The sequence below is a fragment of the Zalophus californianus genome, chromosome 2 (genome assembly GCF_009762305.2).
Source record: "Zalophus californianus isolate mZalCal1 chromosome 2, mZalCal1.pri.v2, whole genome shotgun sequence".
NCBI classification, from domain to species: Eukaryota; Metazoa; Chordata; class Mammalia; order Carnivora; family Otariidae; genus Zalophus; species Zalophus californianus.
Window position 1 is genome coordinate 147,605,967 of NC_045596.1, and position 19,288 is coordinate 147,625,254.

The 19,288-nt window shown below is 44.2% G+C and overlaps 1 long non-coding RNA gene across 4 annotated transcripts in view; it reads right to left on the minus strand.

Moving 5' to 3' along the window:
* Positions 1-1,326: 1,326 nt before the first annotated feature.
* Positions 1,327-19,288, minus strand: part of LOC113924983 — a 34,907-nt gene continuing 16,945 nt past the window's right edge. The window contains exons 1-3 of one of the 4 annotated variants that reach the window (XR_003520878.1): positions 18,249-18,370; positions 3,610-3,769; positions 1,327-1,605 (exon numbers count right to left, since the gene is read on the minus strand). This is a non-coding gene — a long non-coding RNA (uncharacterized LOC113924983). The other 3 variants (XR_003520875.1, XR_003520876.1, XR_003520877.1) reach the window with 3 other exon arrangements.

The window sequence follows — 19,288 nt, forward strand, 5'->3', positions numbered from 1 at the left end:
GTCCAAGGTGCAAGCTTGGGGCCCCGCCTCCTTTGGCTCTTCCCTCCGAGGTCTCTTCAGCAAGAGCAATGAGAATTGCAGTCTGATGCCTGTTACTCTCTTATGTCCATACCTCTTGCAGCTTCCAGGGTGAGGAGACCCTGCTGCGGTGAGCGGCTGAGTAAATAACTGCCCGAAGTACAGGTGTGGTCTGGAGGTCGAGCTCTTTATACAGGTGTGACTTAGAGCTTTCTCAGAAAAAGGGTAACAAATAGTCACTGCACCAGAAACAGGAAGTTTCCTTCCCATCTGCTCTTCCCTCTTAGGTAAATGCTCTTATCCTGTCATTCAAAATATGTTTCACCAAGATCTTGGGGTGCGGGTTCATCAATGGAGCTCACACCTACAGACAGCTGGGACCCTCTCCCCTTCCACGCCAGCACAGCCCAGAAGCGGCCTTCCATGGGAGGTGCCTATAGTCTATTCTTCCTCTAGGGAGGAAGGGAGATGAGTTGAATGAATATGATGGAGCTTCTGGCCTGAGATATCCAGCACGTGATCTTGTTTGCATTTTTCTGTAAAGGAATGATGCTAAACCCTAGTGACTGGGTTTGACTCCCCCAAACACCTGGATTTTAGTATCTAAAAATTTAAGCTAATTAGAAAAATAGAGTTCCTACTTACTATAGCTTTCATCTGCTGATATCCTTTTAATATGATTATTCCCAGCGTTAATTTCAAGTTCTAAATATAGTCTCACATAATAGGTGGCTCACATAGCATCTCATCTCTCCTTTTTACTAATTCTACTGCAGATAAGTGTTCCCTGGGCTACTCAGGCAAATTTTGTAATCCTGGGCATGTGGTCCTTAAGTAACTAACCTCTTGTTGGAAAAAATACTACTCCTGGTCTTCATCACATTTCTATACTCTACTGAGCCCAGGTTTGGGCAATTTCCAGTTTTCTTGTGTCTAGAGACTTCAGCTGCCTGTAAGACTTCTGAATTTTCTTGTTTTTCTCCCATGTCTGCTGTGGAGCTTCGCACAGTTTTAACTCTCCCTCTGGCTCGCTCTTGCTCTCTCTTTCCCCTCTCACCCTGGGAATTGAAGGTATTTGCTCTGCAGTCTCAGTTACATTGGCTTTTAGTGAGACCACAGTGCAAAATAATAAATGAGATTTTAAACAGTGTTTGAAGTGGGTGCGAGCCATGTTGTACGTTTTAAGACTGATATTCTTGCAGAAGCCATTGTGGAAGATGACAAAAGGCAAATGAATCACAGATGAGGGTGAAATGAAACCAATGAAATAAGGAAAATGAACAGACACAGATTTTAGAAATGCTTTTTTATTCCTAATTAGGCTTGATACCACCATGTTTGGTTACTGGAATGTTTGCACTCCCGTCTTCTGACCTTCTTAAAACAGGAAACAAAGAAGTTACTCTAAGGGACCCACATTTCAGTTTCAATGTGTGGCACAGTTAGTTCACGATAAGAGTCTAGTAGCCATCATACCTTTAGTCAACGCTCAGCTTCTTGGTGCGGTGGGTGCTGCTGGGATCATATCTCATTACTCATGGCAATATGCCACTCACTTCCGTAACACTACATAGTTCCGTTTCTAACCTGGCATGTAATAATCATAAAAGAAAATGAGTGAATAAGAGAACTACAACACATAGCTCTGGTAACCCATTAATACCCAATTTACTAGGCCAGATATACATGACTATTGTAAACCAAAATGGTACCCAAAATGACAAAGATATGAATAGAGAATTTTGTAATTTTAGGTTGAAAATACCCAGCTAGATGAAAGCTCTGAAAAACTGAGTATAATTGTTTATAAAAACCAAAAGCACAATTAGTTATGGTTTTAAAAAAAAAACCCAAAAAACCTAACTTTAGGGAACTGAATTTTTCATGGAGCCAAACTACTACCCCTCTGATAGACTTGCTAACTGACAAAGAGAAAATGCTTCTTACTAGTAAGTGAAAAGAACTGTGTTTGCCATCACATTAACTCAGTGACCAAAGTCGATGTCACCAACAGTGGGACAACCAGACAACGTGCTGCTGAGGTCATGCACTCCGAAGTAGATATTCTCACTTATCAAATATTCTTCAAAATGTATAACCTGAATTGCATCAAGATAGATCTTGGGATCTAAGGGATAGGCAGAAGATGAAAGAGCAAAAGAATCAAAAGTCCAGAACTGGGGCATTCTATAAGACAATTGGCCTCGCCTTTTCCAAAAATCAACCTAGCATGTGAAAAGGGTATATGTGTGCTAGTCTAGATTTAAAAAGACCAAAGACATAACTGTCGTATGTGCTACTCAACTGGATTCTAGAATCGACTGGATTCTAAATTGGAAAAAAAAAATCCATAAAACCAAGGTTACCGTTTAAATATGGACTGGGTATTACATGATCCTAGGGAATTAATATTAATTTATTAAGTGGGATGTATTAGAATTTGGTTATGTAAAAGGATGTGCTCATTTTCTGCAGATGTATGTGTTAGTGCTTGGGGTGTTTAAAATAGTCCAACAAGAGAACATATGAAGCAAAGATGGCAAAATGACTATAACTATTGATTAAAGGTATTAGGTCATGGGTATTCATTGTACTATTTTTTTCTATTTCTCTGCATATTTAAACATTTTTTAAATATTTTATTTATTTATTTGACACAGAGAGAGAGACAGCGAGAGAAGGAACCCAAGCAGAGGGAGTGGGAGAGGGAGAAGCAGGCTTCCTGCTGAGCAGGGAGCCCGATGTGGGGCTCAATGGATGAAGCCCCACATCAGGTTCCCTGCTCAGTGAGGAGTCTGCTTCTCCCTCTGCCTCTCCCCCTGCTTGTACTCTCTCTCTGTCAAATAAATAAATAAAATCTTTTAAAAAATGTGGGACAGTGTTTAGATACTTCTTTCCTTTTCCATACTTTTTTCCTTTTTTTTTTTCATTCTCCATATTTTTTAAAGATGAAAGCCATTTCATTTGAAAATTCTGATAATATTCTGGTCTGTTATTTCCAGTGTTTGAATTTATTTAGGACAGCTAGCATTTGCTCCTAAGTGATCTTATTTTTTAATTCCTTCTTCTCAAACTTCATCCCGCCCTTTCTCATCTTAAAGAGTAAAATGGGAGTCTGCAGGTGTGGCCACCTTGTATTTTCACCATTGACATAACCTTGACCTAACACTATCACAGCCCTGCATGGATTCTACACTTTCTTGCTTTTGTTTCAAACAGCCCTCTTCATCATCTAGAATGTTAGCCTCTTTCTGGATTTAATCTTTCTGACTCTTTTCTCACATATTCCTGACAGAGTTTTTGTATCCATGCTTGTTTTTCTAGATCATCTTTCACATTTTACATATACCATTTAAAAATATATCTGCTCTCAGCAGACAGCTTCCTGCATGAAGACACTAAATCTTCTTGGCTACCTCCTTCCTTTTTCTTTTCTTCTTCTTTTTTCCCCCCTGTCTAAGACCATTTACAATAGTAGCATCCAAATTTTATTTTGAGGACTCTCCCCTGCTTTTTGGAATCTCAGATGGGGGAGGGGGGTCAAAGTCAGGCTTTTATAATTTCCTGAGGTATTTTAAAACTCCAACTAACCAAGTGTGTGTCTGGCAGTGACCACATCCCTCTGGAATTTTCTGATGGCCAGGTGGCCCTCTTCCAGGATTCTTGTCACTTCTGATTTTCCATGCAGGGCCTCCGAGTTGGCCAGAATTAGAAGCAGGGTGTTAATCCTCTTCATCACTTCCTCTCCCTTCTGAAAGATGAAATTATCATGTGGGTTAGTGATTCTCAACCTGGCTGCACATTCAAATCACTTGGAGGCACTTAAAAAAGAAGTCTACCCTGAGAGATTCTGCTTTAATTAGAAGGGTGGAGCCTGCCTATCAATATAGATATAGATATTTTTTTAATTCTGGGATTAGTCTAATGTGTAGCCAGGACTGAGAACACTAAGTGAGGCAAATCGTGGATTTATCAGATGTTCTGAGTTTAGAAATTGAGACATCTGGCAAATGCCTGGATAGTGGAAGCCCCCATCATTAAGATTCTGGATGCTTCTCTTCTCTAGTCCATTAAGTTTTAACACAGGCAATCTAGTTCTAGCGTGTCTAAACAGAATAATGACAACCAGAACCATGATATTACTTTCTGATTGTTGATATTAATCTCAACACAGCTCTAACATCTTTACACAAGATGAAGCTCGACCGCAAAAGTTCAGAAAGTTTGAAAAGTTCAGAAGACAGTTTGGGACATTAGCTTTTCTGAAATTCCAGATGAAGACAAACTACGTTGCCCTGGATGGTTTCCCGTATTAATTAAGGGAGTCATTTGACAAAGGAAGCATATTTAAAATGACAAAATGAAACACAATTTTTTTCTCCTTCTTTGGTCAGTCTTCAAGATGTCAATTCTCGGTTAGTCAAAAGGCAATTAAGATGTCAAATACATTACATTTTTGAAAAATCCCCCCTTACCACACATGACACACAGCACGCATTTGGGCTCTTTTACATCTTCAATTCTAATTGTTAATTATGATCACCGAGTACGCAAGTGCAATTTTCCATGAGGCGGACTGTTCTTTCACCATATGAAATTAGCCTTGTTTCTGGTTAGTGACGGAGCTGATTTTAAGTGTCATTCTCAGAGGTAGGCTAAATGTCAGACAAACTGGGACATTTAAGAGTGAGCAACAAATCAGCCCTGAAGCTGCATGACTTGAATGAGCATCCCCTCAAAGGCCCAGCTGAGGGCAGAGCTGCATCTTGGCAACCACGGCCGACGCGGGGAGTGGACAAGCCTGATTGTGCAACTTGGTAGGCTGTGCCGAGCACTCTGGGCATGCGCGGGAATTCGGCCTCCTAGGAATTAGAGGTGACCGTGGGAGAACATGAGGATGCGATTTTCCTGAATGCTTGCTCAAGAAATAAAAGCCATAAAGGGTCCTAAAACTCTAGCTCTAATCTGTTCTGAGTTAGCTGTGTAGAAACGGCTATCTGGGGACAGTGGAAGTCCAGAGGTATGTTCTATAGCAATCTAAAAACAGATAGACAACAGAAAGGATAAGCCACATTCTCATGTTGAAACACTGCAACTGCTTTCAATTAAGCAGGCCCTTTTGGAATCACATGCATTTTGTCAATAATTCAGTTTTGCAAATGTTTGGCAATATGGTTTCCTCTGACAAACTCTCAATAACGTATTTTTCCACTTTCTAAAGAAAGCACATGTAGAAAAGGGTGTCAAGTAACGTTAAAGAGTGTGTTCTGAAACCGTGGACACTAAGAAAACTAGTGCTGGTTCTCTCTCCAACTCTAACTCATGCCATCCTGAGCCAGGATTATAGGAGTCTAAAAACAATGCAGGAGAAGATGGTGGAATGAAACAGAACGCCTGCCAAAAGGAGACAGAGCTAACAGCCGAGTGAACACAACCAACACAGGTTTTCCTAAAATTGGTGGGTTTAACTCTGACTGAGAATTACTTTCATGTCTCTTTCCATTTTACTGAGATGGACAACACCTATACACACACCTATCACCCACACTCCAATATCGACGTGGAAAACAACGTATACTGCACAGATTGCAGATTCATGCACGAGTGTTTACAGAAGTTTAAAAAATAATCCAGTTACATTTCTGCTCCTACCAAAATTATGCAATCTTTCTACACAACTCTGTTGATTTTCCTGGAGGAAAGAGAAGATTCCCACTGCTTCAAATTAAGGTCCACATATTAGCAGAGGAATTATTGGTTATGACTGATGGAAAAAGGACTGGGTATTCTTTCAATTAGAAATAAGTACATTCATTTTATAAAGGTTTGCCACAGGAAAGCAGGCACATCAGACCTCAGGTGTACATTGCAATCACTCTTCTACTCTTTCCTTAGAAATGCAGTAAAAACCACACCTAGTACTTTGGGAATGTTTTGATTTTGCAAGCAACACAATCTCCCGATTTCATCCTAAACCAATTGACTGCTTTGATAGAGTTCAACCAGGACGGCACAAAGGACCAGGATCAAAAGAGGACAGTCTACCTCTTCATTTGAACTGAGTTGGTGTGAATTAATTTAAAACATCAAATTTCATTTCTATAAACAGGCTTGAAAAACAATATTGTTTGGTTAAGAAAGAGGTTAATGAGGAAAATGTAATCCCCACTCGAATGCCATTGGAATGCAAAGCCACATTTATTTGCATGTGTGGTATCTGTAAAAGGCCCAAGGAATTTTGTTTTTGGTGTTTTGAATTGTTTATAATGTATTCTCTATTTATTCCATCTACTAACAATTCCCAGAAATGATGGAAATCAAAAGACGGAAAAATATAAATGCATTTGGCTTCTAAGAAAATTACCAGTTGCAACATCAGCTCTAGCCACAGTTCATAAAGCAGGTGATTATGGGGACCATAAAGAACAATGTTATTAAATCAGTAAAAAAAAAAAACAAAAAAAAACCCTCAAATCTTGCCAGTTCTGTGATAGCGCCTTAAAGTCTGACACTCCAAAAGAGTCCATGCCAAAATTTGCAACAAAATTTCACTAATAAGGATGCTAATTTGCAAGCATATAGTTTGGATTTCCAGGCTGCAAGACACAAAACACACTGGATAATTTCTTTGACCTTGTAATGTTTTATTACAGCATTTACCAAAGTGTCAAATAAAACAAATCTATTATTTTAAAATCAACACTGGAAAGGTCACTGACTTTTCAATAGACCAGTTTTTCATCACACTTTCAGATGATGTTCTTGCACATTTCAGGGTCAGGATCTGCTTCATTAAGAACACTGGGTTTCAAAACAAGCCCTTTTCCCTCAGGCCCAGCAGCCGGAGCAGAGCACTGTGCTGGGAGCCACAGGCCGTCAATTAACAATGAGCCAGGCCCTTGGAGCAAGGGATGTCTTGGCAGAAAGTCGGTCATATTAACCTTTAAGCCTCCATTCTCGTTTACCTCGGAGTTGCTTTCCTATCACAGCTATGTGCTACTAAATTACCTCTATTTAATGTAACCATTAGGATTACCATTATCTACACTTATTTCAATGCCTTGATCTGTCACTTGAATGCCCCCCCACTTTCAAATATGCAAGAATACAAATGAGACAAAAATTAACATTTTTTAAATTTTATTATGTTATGTCACCATACATCGTTAGTTTTTGATGTGGTGATCCACGATCCATTGTTTTCATATAACATACTGCATGGAGCACTGGGTGTTATACGAAAAATTAACATTTCTATGGCCTCTCCTACGAAAAATTAACATTTCTATGGCCTCTCCTGATAGTTCTATTTCTGGCAAATTCTTTTAGATAAATGGAGTGATAAAATTCTACAGTAACAAAATCCCTTCAGAAACCTCCAGTTCCCTTGCCTCAAGTTTTCCGGGGGTTGGATCTCCTTCGGAGTAACCCCTCCAGCCCCTGTGAGGGAGGAGGGGCGACTTGATTAGTGCCTTGGGAAGAAAGACCTGAGCATGCCCAGTCCAGCCCTTTGGGACCAAACTCTGGCCAGGACAAGAGGTGTGATATATTAGGCTTCTAGAATGCCAGTTACCTCACAGAAGTAAGCTAACTAGTCCAAAATTAATATATAAACATAAGTGTTAGCAACATGTCCAGTCTGGATTCCGACAGCCCTGCTCCACCTTCTTCACTCTGCCGCCTGGGCCTCTGTCTGGAGCCACCTGTACACATCTGCATCATTGCTGACATGTGGTTAGAGGGACTAAGGACAAAGGACAGTCATTTCCACTCAGACATCATTGGCCAGGGCCAGTCTCACGTGACCACAGCTGCAAGCCACAGAGTAGGGCTGTGTGTGCCTCCTGCAGGGGGCGGTACCATGCGTTTGTGAACAATGACAGTTACCAGAGCGATCAGTTCCTTCTGGACAAAAATTAGTTAAGTAACATATATTCGGTCTCGTCTCTGCTCAAGAACTGATGAGTCAACGAATCAGCTCCTGAATAATATCTGCAGGGGCAGGGCCCTAAGGTGGAGTTTAGGCAACAAGGTGGGCAGAGGGGACGGCCCTACTCTGTGCTGCAGCAGAAATTTGCAACGTCGACTCAGCTCGCAGATCACACTGAGTGAAGCTGACTTGCCCAAGTAACTCATCATGCATTCTCAGGCTGGAAACTGAAAACTCATTATCTTCCCTTAAATCGGTTATAACCTCATCATGGAGTGAGTGTCCAGATCTTAGAGCACAGCACAGACAGTAACAATCAAGTATCGAAATAGGCAGAGCAGACAGTCATTGAGCCTTAGTAAAATAATGTTTGCCTGAACGCTTCAAAAATTGCTGTTTTCCCTGCTTTGCTGTGAAAATCAGAAGGGGGTACCAGCCGAAGTGAGGCTTTGTTGCGAGAGAGGCAGAACAAGATGACAGCGATTCAGCACGCTCATCTCTTCACCCTCCTGATTTCTGGATAGCAGGCAGGCTCGCTGGGATCAGGCTCAGCACTCCCCAATTGCTCCCCGCTGACGACAGTCATCTTACCACCTGCAGGGTCTCTACTACCCTCTCTGCTCACACTAATCCTGACCTCAAGTACGAAGCACCCGAACAGCCTCGTTCCCTGGATCAGTCAGGGTTTAATACAGCAAAGAGAAGACAATCTAGATCTTTCGAGCTCAGAGGGATTTAATACAAGTTCTCAAGTGGAAGGGTTGGAGGAGTAGAGTCAGGAGAAGTTGTCAGAGCCCCCATAACCAGAAGGCTGGTGACTAGACAGTGGACCATGGAATGCAGGCACTGCCCATACTCATGCCTTCCAGAGCCTTCTTGCGCACCCACAAGCTAAAGGAAGAGAGCGTGCTCCTCTTTTTTGCCTTTCAATCCTATGTGACTACATTTTAGTATCAGAACCTAAACTGCACCTTGAATTCTAGCTGCAAAGGTGACTAGGAATTGGTTTTTACACTCCTAGGCCCTGTAATATACAGTGGTGGAGAAACTTAGGAGTGGAGAGCACATAGATAGTAACTAGCAGTTCTATGGGGACTCTATAGTGAATCACTTTTCTTCGTGGTCTGTCCAAGAATAAAGTGCCCCGAACCCATACTCTCCTGTGTCCCCCTCAAGATGGAGTCTCCAAACTAACCACTAAGAGCTGATGTTGTTGCTGGAGTCACCCTCCTCCAGTTAGGATCCCCTGGCAGCCTTGAGTGTTGGCGGATTGGCTTGGGGCAGGCTGGGGAGGGCTCATGGAATTAAGATGGCATTACGGAGTGTTTTCATCTTGCCCTGCAAGCCACCTTCCTACTCCACACCCTTCTCAGAATTTCATGGAGCAGTGGTTCTCAAGGTCTGGTCCTGGGCCGGCAGCAGCAGCATCACTTGGGAACTTGTTAGAAAGGCAAATTCTTGGGGCACCTGGGTGGCTCAGTTGTTAAGCGTCTGCCTTCGGCTCAGGTCACGGTCCCAGGGTCCTGGGATCGAGCCCCGCTTTGGGCTCCCTGCTAGGTGGGAAGCCTGCTTCTCCCTCTCCCACTCCCCCTGCTTGAGTTCCCTCTCTCGCTGTCTCTCTTGCTGTCAAATAAATAAATAAAATATTAAAAAAAAAATAAAGGCAAATTCTCAAGGCCCACCCCAGACCTGGTAAATCAAAACTAGATGCAGCATACAGCAATCAGTGGTGTTAACAAGCCTCCCAGGTCACTCTGATGCATGCTAAAGTTTGAGAACAACTGCTCAGGGAATCAGACATTTCTGGAAAAACAGAAAAGGGCAAATAATGCCCACTTGATTACTGGAGGCAAAAATGGCATACATCTCAGCACAGAGCTCTAGTCAAGCTAAATGGAGCGTGTAGTAGGTCCATCACTTCTGAAGTCCAAAGCAACATCTCCCTAATCCCTGGCTGACCACACAATGCAGGAACCCAAAGCCGTGACCAGCATGTTTCCAGGTGAAGAGAGAAGAGGAAGGCCACACCCAAGCTAGGTCTTGGCTCAGCCAACTAGCTCTGTTATTTGGAGTCGGAAAGGCACGTCAACCCTTAGATGTCATCCCTTAGGGCAGGCTGTACCTAGCAGGTCCACTTACCAGGAACTAGGAGAAAGAGCCAAAGGGAGCCACTGCCTTTAAACACAACATGACCTGGCTTCTAATAAATATGGTTCAATCGGCACCCTAAAACAGTGAGTGTAGTATCTGGTCTCTTCAATACTGAGACTGGGAAGAAGTGGAGGGACAAAAGCATTCCTTACCCCTCAACATCAATCATTGAGCTCCTAACTTGCTTCTCATGGTTCATGGCTATTCTACCTGCTCCTGTTAAGATAATGGGTCCCCTTACCAAAGTATGTGACTCCAGCCATCCCTCCTCCCACCTTTTGGGAGATGGACCACCCTCCCACACCCAGTTTGAATAAGCAGCCTAATGCTTTGGTCTTTGCTCCACGGTTCCTATGGTAATCTTCCTTTCTGAGGCCTGGACTTCAGGTCTTTCCTTCTTGCTGATCTTCTCCCTGGGGCCCTAGGCCTGACACAATCTCTAATCTAGTGTAACCTTCATAATCAGGAAAAGAACCCACCATGTTGAGATTTTAAAACTGAATACCCTGGGGTTGGGGGAGGGCTGGCTCAGTCAAGTAGAGCATGTGACTCTTGATCTCTGGGTTGTGAGTTCCAGCCCCACATTGGGCTTAGAGATTATTTAAAAAATAAAATAAAATAAATTTTTAATTAAAAACCACGCTTTCAAACTCCTTTTTAAAGGTAAACCATGATGAGAAAGACATTTTACCCTGTGATCCAGGACATAGGTACACAAAAATGGGGAAAAAATGATTTGTGAAAGAATACTTATTCTTGTCTATTTCATTAAAAAAAGTACTGCTCAAATCCCACAGTGTCGATTTCATGAGTTACTAATGGTTGGCAACCTGCAGTATGAAAAACACTGATTCGGAGCACACGCTGTAATAAACACACCACCAGCACCATATAAAAAGCAGCATTAATAGCACACTGTCATCATTATTAATGCTGCTGAGTGCTCTATGTGTTTGTATGTATGTTACTGTCATTTCAATTAAAATCTTAAAATTGCTATAGGCCATAATACCAACTCTACTCTTAGTGTTCCAGTGAATTAAAAAAAACAAAACAAAAAAAAACTTACTTTTATTGAATTCATCTTAACTTCAAATTTGGTGATGATTTGCAACAGCAGCTCATGCGTACAGCTAAATTTTCATTACCAGATTAGTAGTTATTTTGTAAGTTTCAACATTTTTTATTCAGTGGCGTTTGGTTTAGATCAAGTAAATCGGTATACTCACATAATAGACTTTCTCCCTTCTTCCTGTTAAATAACAGTAGTTCATAGACTGGAAACATTTCAAGGATAAAAAAATGGCGTTTGAAAATTGAAACGTGTGCCTTCCATAATAGATTCAGACCCTCTACTGTCATATGAGGGAAACTCAAAGCCCTCCATTCACAACTGGGAGGATTTCTACCCTTTTTTTTTTTTTTTTTTTTAATAAACATGCACCTACTCTGTTACTTAGTAGTCGGTGGGCCACCACACACGACACCCAGAGACATGATCCTGCACCCACGGCTATGCGCACCCCGAGGCGCGAGCGCCCTCCCGGCCCCACGAGTCATCTGCTGTATAGACAGATACAGGATGCTGGCAGATTGGAACCGGCCTTAACCTCTCCTAGCTCTCCTTCCGCAAATCAAAAACCCACCGTAAACACCGCGAAGAGCCAGAAAACCTCATGGCTTTAATTATTTCCGTTCCCCAAGCTCCACGTGGCACACAGGACACCTCGTTTCCCTTTGGGCTTGCCGTCATGCTGCGAGGGGCGCGAAGAGAAAAGTACATGTCCCTTTGCGCAGAGCGAAAGAGCCAGCCTGAGGCTGTGCTCTTCCTCCATCTCTCCTCCTCACCCGGCGCGGGCAGGAGGATCCGCCGGCTCTCGCAGGGGTTGAGAGTTGGCGCCACCTGGCTTTTTAAGGAAGAACGGGATCGGGAGGTGGATGAGGTCGAAGAAGAGCCCGCGCGCTCCTGTGCACCGCGCGCCAGGGCGGCGTTTAGAAAGCCCTGGTGCGCCCCCCACTTCAAAGCCCCCAGGGCAGCCGGGCAGCCGGGCAGCTGGCAACTGTGCGCTACGGAAGGAGAGGCAATTACCCTGCCGGGTATTGAAAAGAACCGGGAACTGATGTGAGAATAGCGGATTCCACATTTAAGGCAGGTCCAAAGTGCAGAAACAACTGTGGCAACGCAAAGCATTATACATAAGCACGGGTCAGTTTACACCTTGGTCAGCTCCGGCTCGTTTGTAGCAATCACTTATTCTGTACAAACTTCCCACTCCGACCCGTGGAAAAAGAAAGAAGACAGGAGAAAGGGCATCCGAGGGTTCTGATCTCCACTCGGTTGCAACATTGGAAAGAAGGCATGTTGTTAAACGAATCTTCGGTGTCTCCGTTTGTTCACGTGCAAGATGAGCAAAACAATGCCATCCATCACTGGTCCAAGTGACCCATGTAAAAACAAAATGAAAACCTGCCGGGAATATGCTTCAATATTACTGTTTGAGTAGGAAGGTACAATAACAGTCATAGTAAAAATAGTAATGGGCTGTAATTACCCGTTCAGTGCTCTATAAATTTGCACTATTTGTATATGTGTCTTTGGATATAACGATTCCACAGAATGGTTGCTAATTGGAGGACACTGCTACAAACTGCTTTATCTAGAACCTGGACTAGTTACCAAAGGTATTTATCCACCTATTCAGCAAGCCTTTTGAAGGGTGGAATCTAGAGAAAGGTGTGTTTGGAAACTGCTTTTCCATGTAACCATGAAGGTGCACAAACACAGACATATGGATGCATACAATAGGTGTGCTTCAAGTGCACATGTGCAAATGTATACATGCATGAGAAATGTGGGTCTGTACTTATTATAACAATGACTGAGGTACAGCACTACACAGTTTACAGAAGACTTGCATTCACTTTTCATTTAATCCTCAGCATATCAGGGGGTATTGTTAGTCCCCATCTTACAGATGAGAAGACTGAGGCTCAGAAAAATAACTTCCCCCAAATTTTGATGATATGAACCAGTCATATGGAACCAGTCATTAATTCTAATTTTGGGTCATTCTCATATTCAGCAAACATGTGTATAAACCCTTACTGTGGGCCAGGCATGAAAGCCTTGTGGCCACAAAGATTAAAGATTTATTCCACTGCCCTCAAGGAACTCACACCTAGTGGAGAAGAAAAAGCAATTACAATCCTATAAAACTGTAAAACTCAGGAGAAAAACTCTGTAATCAGCCTGGGGCTTGGTGAAGGCTTCCAAGAAGAGCACACAGGCTGAATCTTGAAGGACAAGCAGCAGGGTCTGATGAAGGAGGGAGCTGGGTACCAGGCAGAAAAACAACATGTGCAAAGACATAAAGGCAAAAACAAATAAACAAACAAACAAAAAACCCAAACAAACAAACAAAATCTCAATGCAGTCAATAGCAGGCATGAAGGGAAAGTGGTGAGAAAGGAGACTATAAAGAGCATTATACACTCAGCATTTGGGTTTTCCTAGTGTCTATGGGGAATGCATAAAAGATTTAAAGTAGGGGAAAAAAAGATTTAAAGTAGGGCAATGACATGATCAAATTGCATTACATAAAGATCACTCCAGCTGCTGTGAGGACAGACTGGAGGGTATAATGTAGGAGAAATGATGGAATGATACAGGCAAAACTATTTGTCATTACTAAGGCAGGAGGTTGTGGGTGGAGGATTTGAGCTATTTAGGAGGAACTGGTGACAGTTGCCAGGTAGCTGGCCTGAGCTCCTGATTGGTGCTGGTGTGGTTCACAGAGACTAGTAGAACAGGCTCTGAGTGTGCAACAGGGACAAGAAATCCAATCTGCTTTGAGCATAGTGGGTCTTACAAATCTAAGTCCGTCTACATGTAAATGACCTCCAGTAGGCGGTTGGATATTCAGGTCTAGTATTCTGAGGAAAGGTCTGAATTGTAGACAAATACGTCATTAACACCAAATGAAATCATAGAATGGTTAATAATAATTGCTAACATGCATTGAGTACTTGCTATATATCTGGCACTTTGGAAAGCACTTTTAGTAGATTTTCTCTCTTAATCCCCATAATGACCTCAGGAAGTCAGTATTATGATTATTGCTCAGGGAGAGGCTTTCATATAAGAAAAGGTCCAAAACAGGATCCTGAGGATCATGTTTAAGAGGAATGGCAGGAGACCTCTTTCTACAATATTGCGTAGCTATAGCCACAAAGAACAATTTCCATTATCAGACAGATTTATTTATTTTAAAAATATTTATTTGTCAGAGAGACAGAGGGGGGCACAAGCAGGGGGAGCGGCAGGCAGAGGGAGAAGCAGGCTCCCTGCTGAGCAAGGAGCCCGATGCGGGACTCCATCCCAGGACCCGGGAACCACGACCCCAGTCAAAGGCAGACACTTCACCAATGAGCCACCCAGGTATCGCTATCAGCCAGATTTAAACACAAGAGGCGACATGTTGACCTCCAGTTGGCTGAATTTTCAGCTCCATCCTTTTTCTGCATGCCTAGGACAACATCCTAGAGCGGCTTTCTGGACCGGGCAGCCCAATCCCATGCACCTAAGTCCCTGCTGAGGGAGATTCCCTCAAACCTGGTACTATGTGGGGTTTTTTTTAGCCCCCAGGTCATCAAGGTTCCCAGCAGGAAGGTGAGAGGAAAAGACGGTTTCAGTGCAGAGAAACTTCCTATTGCACTCCATACCTGGGGAAAACACATCACAACTGCTCCTTGAAACACTCTGGATTCCAACCAGGCAGCATCAGGCTAGTGAAGGTCAACTAGGCCAGGCATGCAGGAGGGAGAACGTGCCCTAGACTTGATTCTCAATGTGGTAGAGAGTTCCCCAAGTAATTTTATCATATCAAGAAGGTGCTCCCCCAAAGCAAGCAAGAACAGCTTTATTGTCTTATTCTTAATGGTGGATAATGTTAGCTCCTCCCTCAACTCACCCCCAACATTGGTAATTCGGGAGTTTGTTGTGTGAGGGGAAAGGATGAGTTGAATAAAATTTTGAGCATGGCCTTATTCTATTATTTTGCCTCATTACTAAATTTGACTAGGGCTTATGTTAGATTCGAGACTCTAAAAACAAGTTAAGACTAGCTGCTATACTCATTAGAGGAACCCTAACCTTTGTCCCAATGGGTCTTCAGGGCTCAAAGTCTCATGCAACACAGCTGATAAGCTTAAAGAACCACTTCCCAAGTAAAATGGTACTGACTTCCAGTTCTGCTTTAAATTCACCCTCCTGAACCCAAGACTATTATATTCTGGCTAAGTTAGTCCTGGTTTGAATGAGAAAGTGGGGCGGTGAATGTGGATGAATGGGTAGTAGAAGGAAGCATCCTAAAGAATTGATCCATGCTGGAGGAGGTGGGGGGAGGGGGGGCAGCAGAGCTGGCTAGCTTAGTCAGGAGAGTAAGCAACTCTAGATCTCAGGGTTGTGAGTTCGAGCCCCACGCTGGGTGTAGAGATTGCTTAAAAATGAAAAAAAAAATCTTAAAAAAGTTTTTTTAAAAACCTAATTGATCCATACTCATCTGAACCTGTCGCAGAGACTGGTGGACCCCCATATTTGCAGTAACTCTCTTCAGGGAGTAGGAACTCTCTTCCTGAGCAGGAAGCTAACTAGGGTTCTCCAGCTGTGCAATGTGGGCATAGGGAAATCAGCTCTCTGGGCTCCAGGATGAAGGGGTAGAAGCATCTCTAAAGCACTTTGCAAGTTTAATATTCACTCAGTACTAATACAAGAATAAGAAGGGTTCTAGGGTCGACTCTTTTCCATCTGGTATGGGTAAGGGGTTCACTGTACATTGATACAACAGAGAATATAAGAACAGAAATTGGATTTATGAACAGATCACCTAGATTAAAAATTAATATATATGTGTATATATTACTGACACATACACACGTGTGTGTGTGTATATATATATGTATATATATATGTACATATATATATATATAAAAGAGAGAGAAATAGATCCAGCAAAATTGACTGTTCAAGATATGCAGCAGGTCGATGGCAAAGCCAGGTCTAAAGTCCAGATTTTTGAACTACTTGTCAGATAATTTGCCCACTGGTCTCTGTGTATAAGTCGCATAAGGCATGAGAACACTGGAAGATGTGATAAGATTCATGTTTAATCAGCTCCATGTGTGATGTATTTCCTTCCCCCACCATCAATATTGCATTAGAAAAAGCTGCAAGTTCTGGCGACAGCATGCTGCTTCTTTTAAATGGGAGCCCCAAGAATTTACCCCTGCTTTTAATACTAACCCTCCATGTAAATTTGCAGAAGGAGAGTATCATTTTTCAGAGGTGATGATAGGAATCCATTTAATGGGAGAAGCTAAAAGAGAGGAAATTATCCAACTTGTCCTTCCCTTGAGGGTAATGTGAGGTAGTGAGCCTTGAGGGCACTAGGCATGGGAAAGAGGGCTCTTCCCCAGCTCCACCCCAGCTGTGAGCCCTGAACAAGTAACTACCTTTCTGGGTCTCAGTTCAACTTCAGAGAAATTCAGAAGTTGAACTATATCACATTAATGACCCCTGACATTCTGAGATTTCTTCTTGAGAAATTCCTGAAGCAAACTGCCCGAGCTTTTAGCCAGCTAGCTGTTCCCTGCCTCTCTCTGCTAAAAAATTTTAAAAAACTGGGATAGTGGTCTACATAGTAATAGTAGTAATAATAATAGCAGTTAAGAAGATGAACTTTGCAACTAACTCTTGTTTAGACTTTAGTAAAAAGGTAGTGTGCAGGCTATTGCTTTCACTTAGTACGTTCAACATTCATTCAATAAATATTTAAGTGCCCCCTATTGGAGCACTGTACTAAGAGCCTGGGGATTCAGCCAGTGTAACTTGACCACATTAAGGAAGCACTAACAAGGAAACGTGCTTTTTCAGATATAATGCCAAAAGCGACCTACAGCCTCTGAATCTGATAATGCTTCACTCTGCCCCCGCCGGCTCTGGGTCTTGGGCGAGCCAGGGCCTCCCCAGCCAGGCTTCTGCAGCCAGCCGGCCCATTTTCAAGGTTCCCGTCTTGGGCTACATTCAGTTCCTGAAAGGCCTCACTGATCGCCTCAGCACAGCCGCCAACTGCTTCCAGTGAACGCTCCACGTCCTAGGTAACCCGAGCTCGCGGCTCCCTCCCATTTGGGGAGAAAAAAAAAAAAAAAAAAAGATGGGGGTGGTGGGATCGAAAAAGGAAAGGAGAAAAATACTGAGAAACATGTTTTGGCAGGCAAGGCCTTCGGAGACTACCATATGTGCTCCATATTGAGCAGCCCCTGGTCTTTGATGTTTTTTCTGAAAGTAAAGACATTACTCTTTCTCAAACTGTGCCTAAGTACTACAAACATTAAAAAACAATGAGGCCAGAACGAGCGGACCGGGCTCTAAGTGTTTAATTCGCCCTTCACCCAAGTGCTCGCCACCGGTTCGCTCGCGGCGTGCACCCTGGCAGCTGGTACGGCTGCCACCCCGTCCCGGCCCCATCCCCCCCGTTCAGGCCCGCGTTTGTCTGGATCCTAGCACACCTTCGCGCCAAGTTCGGAAGTAAGTACTTTCCCAAACGCCCGGCGCAAATTCCCCAGATGTTTCCTGCGTCACGGAAACGAACCCAGGTTGGATCTGAAGCATTCTTACGACGGCGGGTCACGGGGCCCGCCCGGGGCCCGCGAGCCCGGCTCCCTCACGAGCTGCGGGGTGCGCCCGGGGGCCTCCCGCACTCCCCCGCGCTCGCGCCCACTGCTGCTCGCCGGGGAGAGGCCAACAAAGCGGGAAATTGGAGGGGTGAACATTTTATTACTCGCAGAACTGTGAATCACAACTGAAGAGCCCTAGTAAATTTACACTCTGATCTTTCGGGAGTTTATTAGTCACTCACGCGCCCATTGTAAATTCCTCCTTCTCTGTGACTCCTTCTACCCACGGCCAGACGCCACGACGACCTTAAACGAGGGACCTAAACCCACTCGGGGTCCCTGCGGGGATTGGGGAAGCCCCGGCGTGCCGCCAGCGAGAGCCCCCGAGGCAGGAAACTCCCCAGCGCAGGGCAGGAGGGTGGCGCGAACCCGGAACCCGCTCTCGCGCGACGCGAGGCTTCGCCAACTGGGGTACCTCAAAGGTGGGCGGGACGAGGAGGGTTCACACGCGGGAAGAGCCGCGTCCGAGTTCCCGCTGCTTCCGGGTCTCAGCAAGCGCTTCCGGGGTGCGTGCCACGCGGCTGCTCTCTGGGCTTACGGATAATTACCAAAGGCCAAGGGGCCGCTTAACGCCGAAGGAGAACAGCAACGACTGTGGCCGATGATAACGCCGGGGTGGGTGACACCAGGGCCCCCCCTAAATAGTCGTAGTCAGGCCCCAGTGCTCGAGCACGTCCACATCTGCTCTCCGCCAACCAGAGAAGGGGATTTCCTGTAGGGGCTCGGAATGTCCCAGGATTGCGTGAAGCGGGGGGGACCAGAGCGCCCGCCTCAGCATCGCGGTCCCACCCGTGGTCGCAGGGACTCGGACACGGCCCGGGGCGCCTCTACGCAGAGAAATTCGCTGGGTGCACGAGGAATGGCCCTTCTGTGCTCTGGCTTCCAGGAGGGTCTCTGCTCCTGGTCATCTGGATTGAGTATGACGTAGTCGGGTGGGCTCAGCTGACCTCGACCCTCGAGAATGAGGAAAGGAGCACTGCCAGGAAGAGGTCACAGTGATGCCGTGTCTGCAAATGGGACAGCTGGAGGGGACTCCCTCGATGCCAAAATGAGGGTTAACCAGGAGGAATCGCTTGTGTTGGGGCGCTGGGTTGAGATGTGAGAGCAGATCCTCTAGGTAATCTTGTATGTGAGCTTGAAATTAATTGAAAAGGCACCAGATACACACGTGCGTGCGCTTTAACTTACACTTGCTCTCAAATAATTGCCCCCTTTCATTCGAAGCATTCGTTTTGTCAACCAGGATCAATTGTCTGAGCTCCTACTGTGTGTTCAGTATCTTTACCAGACCGTTTGGGAGATACAAGGCCACAGAAGACTAGGTTCTTGCTCTCATGAACCTGGCTCAGGACTGGGAATTGGTGAAAGAAAGGGCGTCGCCCATTAAAATTACTTATTGTGCTGCACTTTTTTTTTTTCTGGAATGATTCAAAGGCACCCGGAGGAGAATATAAT